The sequence below is a fragment of the Elephantulus edwardii genome, unplaced genomic scaffold, assembly GCF_000299155.1.
Source record: "Elephantulus edwardii isolate Elephantulus edwardi_28Jun2011 unplaced genomic scaffold, EleEdw1.0 scaffold00447, whole genome shotgun sequence".
In the NCBI taxonomy this organism is placed as follows: Eukaryota; Metazoa; Chordata; class Mammalia; order Macroscelidea; family Macroscelididae; genus Elephantulus; species Elephantulus edwardii.
Window position 1 is genome coordinate 396,306 of NW_006400197.1, and position 12,112 is coordinate 408,417.

The following is a 12,112-nucleotide window of genomic DNA, read 5'->3' on the forward strand; positions in this document are numbered from 1 at the left end:
TTGTTTCTCCCTTGCTGCTTTCAGGATTCTCTCCTTATCTTTGGTTCTGGCAAATTTAACTATCATATGCCTTGATGTTTTTCTTTTGGGGTGTATTCTATATGGTGTTTGCTGAGCTTCTTGAATATATATTCTCTCATTCTTCATTATGCCTGGGAAGTTTTCCTCTAGTAATTCTTCCACAATTTTTTCAATGCCTTTACTTGCTTCTTCCTTTTCAGGGATTCCATGATGTGCATGTTATTTCTCTTGATGGTGTCCCACATTATTGTTATGTTTTCTTCTTTTTCCTTCTTTTTTGAGTCTGCTTTTTGCCTTAGCATATCAGTGGTGATGATTGTGTCTTCAATTTCACTGGTTCTGTGTTCTGTCTCTTCAACTCTGCTGTGTTGACAGCATCTGAAACATTGGACCTCATATTTTGGATAGTGGTTTCTTGTTTTACCAGTGCTGCTAATGCATCATTTGTTTTCTCTGCATTGCTCTGCATTGTTTGTTTGGGGTCTTTTTTTAGCTCCTCTTTTTTTTTGCTTGTAGTATCCTTTAATTCTTCAAATTTGTCTTTTTTCCCATTGAATATATTCAATCATTCTTTTAAATTCTGTGTGAGAAAGTTCCATCAGACTTTCTGGCTTCAGGAAATCCACTGATACTGTGTCACCCTTTGGGGGTGACATCTTGCTTTGCTCTTGTGTATTGTGTGGGATAGCTTGCTTTCTTCAAGACACTGATATGTTCTTGATCTGAAGACAATGATATAGAGATCAGTTGGGAAGCTACCCCACTTTTTCTCTGAACTTCTGGCTTCAGGGAGATGTCAGTTCAGAGCCTGTGAGAGCAACCTCTTGTTGGTAAGACAAGTCAAGGTGCTCCCAATTAAAGGCAAGTTGATTTACCAGACGTGTAGGCACCAGTGTGGGGCCAAATGGGGTGAGGCAGGCATGGGGTTGGGGTGATCGCGGGAGCAGGTCAAACACTTGGGGGACCTCACTTGGACCTCAGCTGTCTAGCTGTGCTCACGATTGGGGTCCCTACTCAAATTCCAGTTGTCTGTCTCCAACCCAGTGGTTTTCACTCAGTGGTCTCTGTCCAGTGGCACTTACACAGGTGCCCTAACACAGCAGACCCTGGCCAAGAAGGGTCCTGGGTCCAACAGGACCCAAAAAGTCAAAGTCAAATTACCACTGACCCACTCACCTCTGGCTGGTCTGCAGAGTCCACAAAAGTTCAGACAGACTACCACTGGCTGGCTTGCTCCTGGGCAGTCGGTGTGGCCCAAGAGAGCTTGGCCAAATTCGCCACCAGTGGGCCCGCCCTTCGGTGCTCTTCCAGGTTATTGATAGTGCCCAGAAAACCCAGTCAGGATCCCACCGGCCTTTCTTCTGCCAGATTAGTCCCACAGCAGCTTGGCTGGTGGCTTCAGGTGATGGCTGGATCCATAGCTTGGCTTTGTGTTCCTGTAGCTACAAACAAAAGTTGTGATTAGAAATCCTACTGTCCATGACTCGCTCCGTTGGTTGGTCTCTGTGTGACTCTCTAGTGGCCCTTGGGTGCCACTAGGGTTACAGAGCTATGGCAGGGCGGAGGTATGTGGTTGTGGCACCACCACAGGGGGAGGGGAAGGAAGCATGGGGCTGTGGTGGTGGGGGTGCCAGGAGCTCGGGGCTTGGGCACTACCACCGGGAGGCAGGGGGTGGGGCTTGGACACTTCTGGGGATTTATGCGGCAGCAGGCCGTGTGCAGTGGGGTCATACAGCAGTGGGCCACAGTGGGGTCACACGATGGCGGGTGATGGTCTCTGTGGTCACATGGTTGCTGGTGGCAGTAGCTCCTCTGGGGTCATGTGGTGGCCGGCAGGCGGTTGTTCCTCCAAGGTCACATGGCAGCTGGAGGCAGTCGCTCCTCTGGCGGTTGGTTGCTCCTCTGGAGTAATGCGGTGATGGGTGGTTGCTCCCTGAGTTAATGGGTCCAATGTGGTCAAGCTAGACAGCAGTTATCTCAACAAATAACTCTGGGAGCAGTGCAGGCAGCGCTGTCAGCGCTTCCTGCCATCAGCCTTGCCTTCTTCGCCTAATACCTTTTAAACAGTTCTTTCCTTCATCTTTTCCAGTGCATTCGTTCATTATCTAGCCACTCATTTCCTGGTTTCCCACTAAACCCCCATGTCAGTCCTGCTTTATAACAGTGGTGTTATGTAGTATTTGTCCTTTTGTGACTGAGATATTTCATTCAGTATAATCTCCTCCAGGGTCACCCATGTATGTTTTATTAATTGATTGTTTTTCAGTGCTGCATAGTGTTCCATTGTGTGAATATACTATAGTTTTTCTATCCGTTTGTTGATGGGCACTTGGTTTGTTTCCATCTCTTTGCTATTGTGAACACAACAATAAGCATGGGTGCACACACATCTGTTTGGGTGGCAGCTCTGGTATATTCCCAGTAGTGAAATTGCTGGGTAAAATGATATTTCTATTTCCAACTTTTTGAGAAAGCACCAGATGGCCTTCCATAGTGGTTGTACCATTTTACACTCACATCAGCAGTGAATAAGGGTTCTAGTTTCTCCACAACCTTGCCAGCATTTGTTGTTTGCTGCTCTGTTGAACTTTGCAGTTGTTGTGGATTGAGATGATATCTCATAGGTTTTTTTTATTTACATCTTTCTGATACCTCAGGATTTTGAGCATTTTTTCATGTATAGTAGATTTTGAGATCAAAGAATGTGATGCCTCCTCCTGCTTTCTTGCTTGCTTTCTTTTTTTTTTTTAATAGAGCTTTGCTTATTTGACATCTCTTTCCTTCCAAATGAAATTGGAAAATGCCTTTTCTAACTCCTTAAGGAAGGGTGTCAGTATGTATGGTGGGATCACATTTAACCTGTCGATTGCTTTTAGATTGAATATTCCTCTCCACAAACATGGCATATTCTTTCATGAACCTAAATCTCTTTATGTTTATTGGAGTAGTGTTTTGTAGTTTTATTTATATAGGTCTTTTGTGTCTCTTTTTAGGTTTATTCCTAAGTATTTAAACTTGTGGTGGGCTATTGAAGTCGATACTACTTTTCTTATTTACTTTTCTGTGTTTTCTTTGTTGTTACATGCCATCAAGTCATCTGCGTCTCATAGCGACCCTGTGCACAATAGTGCTGAACCCTGCCCTGTCCTGAGCCAATCTCACTGTTTCCAACACACATCTCACTCAGGATCTTTCTCTCCTGGACAATATCACAGGAGTTTCAGTAGGCCACTCCCCCACCCCCCAGCCTGCCCCTAGCCTTTTATATAAGCCATCCTATTGTCTTCTTGCTCTCATGGTTTCTGCTGAGAAGTCAGAGTTTAATCTTATTGCTTTCCTTTGTAGGTAACTCTTAAGGTTTGTTTTTTTTTTAAAACTGCTTTAATAATATATTCATGTCTTTGACTGTGTAAAAGTTTCACTATGATAAGCCTTGAAGTTTTTCTTTTGGAGTCTGTCCTGTATAGGCTTCATTCAGCTTCTTAGAAATATATTTTCTCATTTTTTTTTCCATGATACCTGCTAAGTTTTCTTGTAATACATCTACAATTTTCTCAGTTTGTTTTTATGTTTTGCCTCTCCCTTCCTGTTCTGGAATTCCAGTCACATATATGTTATTTCTCTTGATGGCATTCCACATAATTCTTATGGCTTCTTCTTGTTTCTACTTTTCCACCTAGGAGATTAATAATAAGGGTCTTGTCTTCCATCTCACTGATTCAGTATTTCATTTCTTCCATTCAGCTCTTTTGTCACTCTCACATGCAGATAGCTTCTATAATGTTGGTCTTATTATTATGGATTATATTTTTATTATTTTCTTTATGTTTTATTTAGGTTTTAGTATACCATTAGTTATCTGTTTTGTCTTATAATTCTTTTTCACTATTTCTTTCTCTTTGCTTGTGGCTTCAACTCTTTCTTCCATTATTTGTAATTTACTGAAGACTGTTGCTCTGAATTCCACCTTGGAATATTCCTTCAGCCATCCTTGTCTCTAGGATATTCATTGACTCTGTGACCTGGTCTTTTCTTGGTGAGATTTGGGTTGGGGTTTTTTTTTTTTTTTTGTGGGTTTTAATGTTATCTGCTGCTTCCAGGACATTGTGGTGAAATTGTTGTAGATTCTTTCCCCTTTATTCTTAGCATGTGTGTGGTAGCTACTGGTGTGTCCGGTGTTCATTGACTCTGTGTGGTCTTTTCTTCTTGAGATTTGGGGTGTTGGGGTTTTTTTTTTTTTGTGGGTTTTAATGTTATCTGCTGCTTCCAGGACATTGTGGTGAAATTGTTGTAGATTCTTTCCCCTTTATTCTTAGCATGTGTGTGGTAGCTACTGGTGTGTCCGGTGTTTGTTTTCTGTGCAGTGTTTTACTTAGCAGATTGATTCATGGTTCATGGAGGTTATGGCTCAGTGCTGGACAATTGTGCACACTTACCCTTGCTTTAATGGAGTATGTGGACAGTCTAGCTAGCACTCTCTGTGAGGCACAATGTGAGGATGTGACTTGAACCCATTCACTGGTGGAATTATTGAAGTTTTGCCTTTTTATGCTGTCAATTGACAGTGTCTTTGTACCTCTGCCCTGAATTTCTTAGTTTTGAGCTTTAAAAAAACCCAAAAACCACCAAACTCAGGGGCTCTTTGTCCTCTGGAATCTACTTGTCTGCCACTGGGCAAATCCTTGTATTATTATGCCTTTTATTTGTGACCACACAGGAGCGCATCAGCTGTAGGGTGGGTCTCTACTGGGTGGAGACTTAGGAGCCTACTCTTGGCCATGGGTGTGGGCTGGGGTTTCCCCTTTGATCTTGCAAAGCCAGTCAGACAGTTATAGCCAGTACTGCCATGGTGTGCTGGGTTAGAGGTTCACTGAACCTAACACATAGATCTGATGATGTCAGTGGGCATAATTTTCTCTAGGGCTCGACATATACACATTTCCATCCTGTAAATCATGCATTGGCCTTTCCAGCAGATAAATTCAAGATGACTTTGTCATGCTCACAACATCTCTCTGCCAGACTTAAGATGACATTGCCTGCTCTCCACAAGAGGGAAAAGGCACCTTTTCCCAGGGCAGGGCAACCAGTGTTTCACCTGCTCAGATGGAGGTCCACTCAGGCATTTGTTCACATGGAATGGGGGAAGAGGTGCTCTGTCTTCTGTGGTGATTACCCATATGGCAGCACATTTTTCTTTCTCTCTTTGTGGGGCCTGAGCTCTACCTAGACAAATTTACAGTGTTGATTACTGGGTCCTTACCCGACTTCACTCTTCTGCCTGTCCAATCTTGCTCTCACTATCTTTCTCACATTTCAAGGTACTCAACTTGTCTGTGGTTGAGATTCTGTGTGGATTTTTTTATATCCCTATTAGAGCTCACAACAAACTGTGGCTGACTCTGGGAAGAATGAGAATCCCAGAACATTTGATAGTACTTATGCAAAACCTATACTTGAACCAGGAGGCCATCATCAGAACAGAGCAAGGAAACACTGTATGGTTCAAAATTAGGAAGGGTGTACGCCAGGGATGTGTACTGTCTCTATACCTTTTCAACCTGTATGCAGAACAGATTATCCGGGAGGCTGCGCTCTATGAGGGGGAATGAGGAGGAAGACTCATCAACAACCTGCATTATGCAGATGAAACAACACTGCTTGCTGAAACTGAGGAGAACCTGAAGCTCTTGCTGCAGAAGGTCAAGGACTGCAGCCTTCAATATGGATTGAAGCTCAACATCATGAAAACGAAGATCCTCACCACTGGGCTAATTGGCAGCATTATGATAGATGGTGAAGAGATTAAGATTGTTAACAGATTTAGTTTTCTTGAGTCCACAATCAACACTTTTGGTACCAGCAGCCAAGAAATCAAGAGACAAATTGTATTGGGAAAGTCAGCGGTCAGGGACCTCTACAGAGTACTAAAGAGCAACCATGTCAGTCTGGAGACTAAGATATGCCTGATCCAGGCCATAGTCTTTGCAATTGCTTGCTACACATCAGAGAGCTGGACAATGACTACAGATGATAGAGAATTGATGCTTTTGAGCTGTGGTTCTGGAGAAGAGTGTTGAATATACCATGTACTGCCAGGAAAACAAACAGATTTGTTCCAGAGAGGGTGAGACCAGGCTGCTCCTTGAAGACAAGAATTCTGAGGCTTCATCTGACATACTTTGGGCATATTGCAAGGAGGGACCAGTCCTTGGAGAGGTACATCATGCTTGAAAAGATGGAGGGACAGAGAAAGAGAGGAAGACCATGGACGAGATGGATTGATTCAGTGACTGGGGTGATGAGGGTAGGTGTGTCAGAGACAGTCAAGTTGGCACAGGATAGAGCAAGTTTCAGAGCTGTTGTACATAGGGTTGCTGTGAATTGCAAGTGACTCAATGGCACATAACAACAACAACTAAAGCTCACAGGAGAAGGATGGACAATCTCTTCTCATGTGATTTACTGCCTCTGAATCGGTTCTGACTCTACAGCACATACCACCACACAGTAGAGTTCTTCTGGCCTAGTGGTAAGGAGCTTCACTGCCAACCCCAAAGCATGCAGTTGGAATCCACCAGCAACCCATAGGAGAAAGATGAGCAATTTCCTCCCGTACCTCTGAAAATCTGCTGGAAGGTCAGCCATGGGTCGGTTCCGACTCAACAGCACACAACAGCAACAAACACTGGGAATAAAGCAGAGGAGGATTTGGCTGTTAATGGCTTTGAACTTGCAGGAATTTAGAACATCAAGGTGGCAATTTGAGCTAAACTGTTTTGCTGATGTGGATTGAGCAAGCCCAGTGCAGATAAGCAGCTTTGGGGTCAACTGGACTGGGATTGCTCATTTATCTGTAGTCAGCTGCCAGGTTAGCTAACACTGCTGGGTTTAGGTTGGCCTACCTCTCCCCCATGTAACCTCTCTTCTCAGTCATGTATATATGTGACAATGAGAAAGGGTACAAGCCTTCTTGAGACCCAGTCTTGAAACGAGTACAGTATTGCCACCTCTGCATTCTTATGGAAAAGTCAGAATGCCAGCCCAGAAGAGGTTGGAAAATAAATTTCCTTCTTGGTGAGAGGACAGCAAAGCCTCCCTGCAAATGAGAAAAATATTGGAAGGAAGAAATATTTCATTGTTTTTGAAAACCTGTCTTACTGACCCAGAATTTTAGCTTCAAACATGTCCAAACCCTGAGTGCCTGTGTTTAGATGAATGGGTAGCTGAGAGTGAGGCCTATTGACAGGGTTAGTCATTGGGTAGTGTCGTCTGTTTTTCCAGCAGCATCAACATTCGGGAATAGGATTCAGACCTGTTAAGGACAGGCATGACTCCAGAGAATAATGGAGCCCTCCTTTGTCTATTGGACATGTTGAAGGTGTGGACTAACACAGGTCAGTGAGGAATGAGATGTGGTCAGCCTGCACAGTCATTTCTGTGACCAGCCTGGTCTTTAATTCAGAAACTGATGCCCTCCCAGGGTTGCATACTACAGAGATCTTATTTGATACCAGACTTGATTCTTGAAAGACTAAAGCAATTTGGACAGAGCCGGGATGCCGTGAAGCTGCTCTTCTGGCTATTGGGCATTAGTCCCTGCACATGCGTACTCAGACCGTCTTTGAGAGGCCCTGGGAGGAAAGCAAATTGTTCATGTGTGCACAGCTGCTGACAGAGGGCTGGCTGCACCAGTCACTCCCCCGATTCACAAAGGTGATGTTGTGGCAACTGCTGGCTGCTGCCAAACCTCTGAGGCCCCCAGGGACCCCAGGCCAGCCTCCTCATGCAGAAGAACTTTCCATATCCTTTCCCCTACAAGGTCATCGATGCTTCTCAATGGCTGCTCAAGAACTAAAATAAAGACTACACATTTTCATGAAAGAAAAATTTAAAAAACAAAAGAACTACTGGCAAGTCAGTTCCAACTCATAGAGACAAACTGCATCGTGTGTTTCCGTAATAGTTAAGGAAGCAAATTGCTCCATCTTTCTCCTATGGAAGCACTGACGAATTCAAACTGCCAACCTTTCCATTAGTGTCTTTTAACTGTTACATTGCCAGAGCTTCTTTAAAGAATGCTCTTTAGAGGCAAGGATGGTGAGGCTTTGTCTCACGTTCGTTGGGTATTATCAGGAGGATTGAAAAAGGATATCATGCTTGGCAAAGTAAAAGATCAGAGAAGGAGAAAAAGACCCTAAACTAGATGAAATGGCATAGTGTCTGCAGCAATAGATTTGAGCACAGCAGAGTTTGTGAAGATGGTATAGGATCATCTAGGCTTCCAATCTGCAGTTCACACACTCTGGCTGGAGGGCCTTGGCAATCATTCAAGTGAAGTTCTCTCATTTCCCTTACAAATGTCCGCTTCTCTGCTCCTAAGAAGGTAGAGGTCAGTGAGATGAAGAGAAACTGAGGGAGCGAGCTATAATCCACCTCTAACTTGACTTAAAATAAAAATAAGTTCTAGAGAAAACACAACATGAACCAGAGCTGAGGGCTTCAAACCTTGGCCAGAAGGCACACATTTGGCAAGTGTACTTGGCAACAACATAATGGCATCAATACATCTGTTTTCTCATTAGCAAAATGAGAAAAAAAAAGTTTAGGGGATACCAACATGAAAAATGGCTGCTCCAAGTTCTCTGGGGTGCTGGACATTCTTGAGGCCTTAATGTCATTAAAGTAGCTCTCAGAAATTGTCAGTGACAGGACTGCCACTGTGTGGAAGACCATCACTGCGGTCACAAGTGAACAAGTTCTTAAGGAACACACACACACTTCACCTGTGCTGCTCAAGTGCATGGAGGGAGGCACTAGGTCCTGAACTTCCTTTATACATTATGGGCAAAGAGCAAGGAGGCCTAGATGGGGCTGTGGGGGTGAGGCCTGTCAGGCCCAGCATAGGGGCAGATGGGTGGTCCATCCCTGGGTTAGTAGGCAGAGGGTCTAGAGGTATCAAATGTCTCTGAAGAGCCACTTCTACAAGGTACTGGATAGTTCTCTAAGAAAAAAGTGTTGTAAATATGGAGAAGTCTACAAACAGAAAATATGAAGGAATGAGTAGGGAGAAAGACATGTATTTTTCTGAAATAGGGGTTGGAAAGAGTATATAGCTCAGTGGGGCTTGTTCCTTAGGAGCCTCAGGCCTCACTTCTGCCCTCGCAGTTCTTGGAGCTAGTTGGTGCATTCCAGAACCATCTGTGCAGCCTCTGCCTCACTTCTGCCAGAACTGTCTAAAGTGCTGTTTGTTGTTGTTATTATTGTTATGTGCCGTCGAGTCGTTTTCGATTCATAGCGACCCTATGCACAACAGCCCTAAACCCTGCTCTATCCTGCGCCAACCGCACCACCTCTGACACACCCATCCCGATTACCCCAGTCACCGAATCAATCCATCTCATAGAGGGTCTTCCCCTCCTGCGCTGTCCCTCCACCCTCCCAAGCATGATGTCCCTCTCCAAGGACCCATCCCTCCTGGCAACATGTCCAAAGTATGTCAGACGAAGCCCCAGAATCCTTGCCCCCAAGTAGTAGCTTGGTTTAATCCTCTCCAAGATGAATCTGTTTGTTTTCCTGGCAGTCCATGGTACATTCAGTACTCTTCTCCAGCACCACAGCTCAAAAGCATCCACTCTCCTTCTGTCTTCCCTAGTCATTGTCCAACTCTCTGATGCATAAAAAGCGACTGCAAATACCATGGCCTGTATCAGGCACACCTTAGTCTCCAGAGAGACACCGTTGTTCCTGAGTACTTTAGAGAGGTCCCTAACAGCAGACTTTCCCATCGCGATACTCTTTTTTATTTCCTGACTGCTGGTGCCAAGAGTGTTGACTGTGGAGCCGAGCAAACTGAAGCTGTGAACAATCTCAATCTCTTCGTCATCCATCCTGACGCTGCCAATTGGTCCAGTGGTGAGAATCTTTGTCTTCTTGACATTGTGCCTCAGTCCATACTGAAGGCTGCAGTCCCTGACCCTTCACAGCAAGTGCATGAGGTCCTCCTCGGTTTTAGCAAGCAGGGTTGTGTCATCTGCATAACGCAGATTGTTATAGATCTTCCACCAATCCTGATGCCACAATTCTCCTCATAGAGCCCAGCCTCTTGGATAATCTGCTCTGCATACATGTTGAAAAGGTACGGAGACAGGATGCATCCCTGGCGTACACCCTTCCCAATTTTGAACCATGCAGTGTTTACTATTATTTTTTTTTAATTTCCATTCATTCATTGTTGCACACTTTCCTCCTTGCCCACCCCAGCCCCCAGTTCACTTTTTTCTTTGAAAAGTAAAAAAAAAAAAAAAAAGAAAAAGAAAACACCCAAAAAACAACCTTTCATTATTATACAATTCCCCCCTCCCAGTCCACACCACTGCTCAGCTTTCATTCTGGATTCTTGTCATGACAATAATACCTAATCATATATTCCTCCTAATCAGTTCTGTCCCTCATCTGTTTAGTTGGGCCACGTCTTTTTCTCCACAAAACTGCCAGTAGGTGCCTTGCTAGAGGAAGTGAATTTGACAACAGAAATGGTAAATGTGGATTCTTTCTCCTCAGAGATGGTCATTTCATTTCCTCTACTGTCTTGGTTTTATTTCAAATATGTTATTAACTCAGAGGCACAGGGAACATTTTTCACTGTTTACCGTCTGTGGCATTAGCCAAGTGTGGAGCTAGGTTTGGAAGGGATTGACATTTCTATCATTTGAAGGGATTTAATAAGAAAATATTAAGTATGTGAACCCGTCGAGGGCCTGGGAAGGGGCTTGTGACAGTAACAACCCTGGAAGCATCTTCCTGAGCTTGCAGTGTGGTTACTCTTGGAGTGTGCACTTCCTAAGGAAACAATACTGACCTGGAGTTGACCTTCACTTCCTCCTCTTCATCATCATCACCTTGTGTATGTTTTTGCCAGAGTGGGAGGCCAGCTCTGGGAGGAATGTGTGGAGCTTTCGGTTGCTCATTATAGTAGATAGTTGGGGGACCAGAGATGGGAAGAAACTGCTCACAGCTAGCTGTCAGTGGAGGCAGGCCCAGCCTGGAGTGGAGGTGGGTCATGTCCTGTATCCATCTGCTTCCTGTCCAGGAGCCTCAAGGCTGTGGCCATCGCCTGGGATCAACTGCAACCAGGGCAGCTTCCAAAGAAGGACATGAGTTGCTCTGATGCCAGGGCCTCACGCAGTCTGGAGAGGGAGATGGTAGGAGTGCCAGAGAAAAGGGCACCCACAAGTGGAGGGTGGCAAAGAGCCCCCTCTGCAAACGGAACTGAGGAAACCAAAGAACCCAAGTGAAATTGAAACCCAAATGCCCAACATGGAGCTCTGCTGGGATTTGAAAATGTTGCCACTACACAGTCCTGCGCCCACAGCCCAGTGGGTGCAGATGCTCATGGGGCGGGGGTGGGGTGGGTGCATTCAGAGCATGGTCCATGAGAAACCAAGAGTAGTTCTCTGGCAGTGAGTCTTGCCTTTGTTGCAATATGCTTTCTCTGTTCTGAACAATCTGTCAAAGAGTTTATTTTGATGATCATGCAAAATAATCAGGCTTTCTAGATTCTTAGACCTCTTTGAGCATTTGACTTGTTCTACAAGGACTCCAGCCTCTACTCGCCTCTGCAGACCCTCAGATTTCTTGTGTAGGCATCTAATTACAGGCAATAGACTCTGAATATGGCTCTGAGGGCTCCGTATCTAGGACCTTAGAATCCAGGTCAGCCCTGCAGCACAGACACATCAAACCTGTGGGTCGCATCTTTGTTCCATGCCCTGACACCAGCCTCCCAGCTGGCCGAGAATACCAGGGGTCTTTCTGGCACCATGATGTACTTTGTTAGCACCACCGTGGAGAAGTGCACAGTAGAAAGGAGCCAGAGTTACCAACCTCACTCACAAGTCATGCCTGCAGCCCATGCATTATTCCTGGCTGAGACTGGGCCTTGACCTGCCTCGAAGGGTCCCCAATAGTAACTGATGAGGTGTGCACATCTCACCCACATGAGGGAGAAAGCAGCTGCTACCCTGTTGTCCTAGGAGAGCGAGTGCTGGGAACACTCTTCTGAGAAGTGTCATTGAAGCTGAGAACAGTC